Raw genomic sequence first — 2,244 nt, forward strand, 5'->3', positions numbered from 1 at the left:
AAAGAAAGAAAAGAAAGAAATCTTGTTTTAGCATGTGACTCACAAGCTTGTTTTAAACTCATGTTCTGTTTCTCCACAAATTCCTATTAAAAGCTAGATTAAAATATGAATGACTAAATAAAAATGGTTTTAAGAGTCCCTTTATATAAATACCAGTCAGAAGGAGAAAAATACATAGATGGAATTGCCTCAAATAATGCAAAGAAGTCTGTCATAGCAACGTAAGTATTATATGAAGAACTGGTGGAATACTCAGAATTGTTCAGAATCTACAAGTTTTGTGCATAGAGAGCCAATGAGAGTCAGTGAGAGCTGAGGGTCACCCTGATCTTTTAACTCCCTTGGATTAAATGCCAGTACCAAAATTTGCGGACAGTCTGGCACCCTGCCAATCAATGATGGATGGGGCTTCCCAGAGGAGCCTCACGTTCTTATGGTTACCCCTGACTGCACGCCTCTATTTCTACTGAATTGGATGTCAGTGTGGATCCTAGCATAGTCTTCTACAGGCTGCTTCTGTTCTGTACCAAATCAATCCAGATATGGAAATTGCTTTTCTTCATTTTCTCCCAAACAAACAAAATTCAGAAAACAAGCAATAAGTAAAGCCCATGTTCACACCAATACTCCACTTGGCAGACTTTATACAGGAGGTTGGAGAAGATCAAAGAAATTTACATCATAGCAGTGCAAACAACAGATGAGGATAGTATAACCTGGTTCCAAAACCACTTTGGCTCGCCTCCCTGCCATGGGACTGCTGGTCATGCCAACCCCAGTGAAGCTTCTGCCCCCTCAGCATCTTGCTAACTTCCCTCTCTTTCTCCTCTCTCTCCTCTCAATTCCTAAATCCTGCTGACTGCAAGTGCAGAACATTTAGCTCTTCTATTTCCTTTTCTCCTGCTAACCCCATGTGACATGTTATGTTATTTTTTTTAACAAAGCCAGTTCCCTGAAACAGAAATGCTAATGTTGCTACAAAGAATGTTTTTTATAATGCATCTTTCATTGTAATCATAGAATCTTAGAAGGCATTTGGTGCAACACCCTTGAGAAATCTGCAAGAAAAAGGGATTAATGACTTACTCAAGATCTCATAACTTAGAAGCAACAGAGCAAGCACAAAAACCCTATTCTCCCAACTCTGTCTGATGTATTTTCTATTACTAAATGCAAATGCTAAGACAGTTTAATATTCATTAATAAGAACCACAAGGCAAAGTGTTAATTTTATTTGTTTAAGTTGTAAGAAAGTAACATATCTATCTAATACAAGTAGTCCCCAAAACTTTTAATCATCAAATATTTTTTGAGCACATAAATATTCCAGGTTGAGTAAATGCTTTTGTTTGATACATAGATCCTTCGTGGCATGGCCCCAAATTACCTAATTTATGTCTATAAATACCATCTTTATACTGATGACTCTCCAAATTTGTGTATCTCCACTCCTGACCTCGGCTCCTTACTCGTGCATCTAAATGCCTTCTTTACCAAGCTGACCGGTTGGCTAAAAGGCAAGACACAATTCCTGGATCCTTTCTCTGCAGCCCCTTACATAGTTCCTTCCTTGGATTCTCCATTTCAGTAAATAGCATCACAGCTGCCCAGTTGCTCAGGCCAAAAATCTCCTGACTTATCTTTGATTTAGCTCATTCAATTAAAATCTATGCCTACTCTACGAGTTCCTCTTACAAAATATATACTGAATCCATTCCGTCTATCTCCACCATAACCACCCTTATCCAAGCTCCATGAGCTCATGACTAGGCTGCTGTAAGAGACTCCTTGCTAGCTAGTTTCAGTCCTCCAAAGTCCTGCCTCCTACAGTCTGTTATCCACAAAGCCAAAGTGGTTCTTAAAAGTGTAAAACACATAATACTCTTGCTCAAAACCCTCCACTGTCTTTCCAAGCATGACCACCAAGTCCCTTCCTTGAGCCTATGGGGCTGTGCATGATCTGGCCCCGTTTCTCTGTGATTAAATATATCATCCTCTTGTTATGGCTTTTATTTCATGCCCTTGTTTAAGAAATCCTTTCTATTGCAAGAACATAAGGACATTCTCCTAATTTTTTTCTAAAGGTCTGTAATCTGTGTGGAATTGATTATGGTGTATGGTGTGATGAAGGAATCCAGTTTCCTTTTGTCCTCATAAATAGCCAGTTACCTCCACATCATTTATTGGATAGTCCATGCTTTCTTCACTAGGCAAATCATATTTCTATGAATGGGGTCTGTTTCT

This window comes from Mandrillus leucophaeus, unplaced genomic scaffold, assembly GCF_000951045.1.
Source record: "Mandrillus leucophaeus isolate KB7577 unplaced genomic scaffold, Mleu.le_1.0 Scaffold27, whole genome shotgun sequence".
NCBI lineage: Eukaryota > Metazoa > Chordata > Mammalia > Primates > Cercopithecidae > Mandrillus > Mandrillus leucophaeus.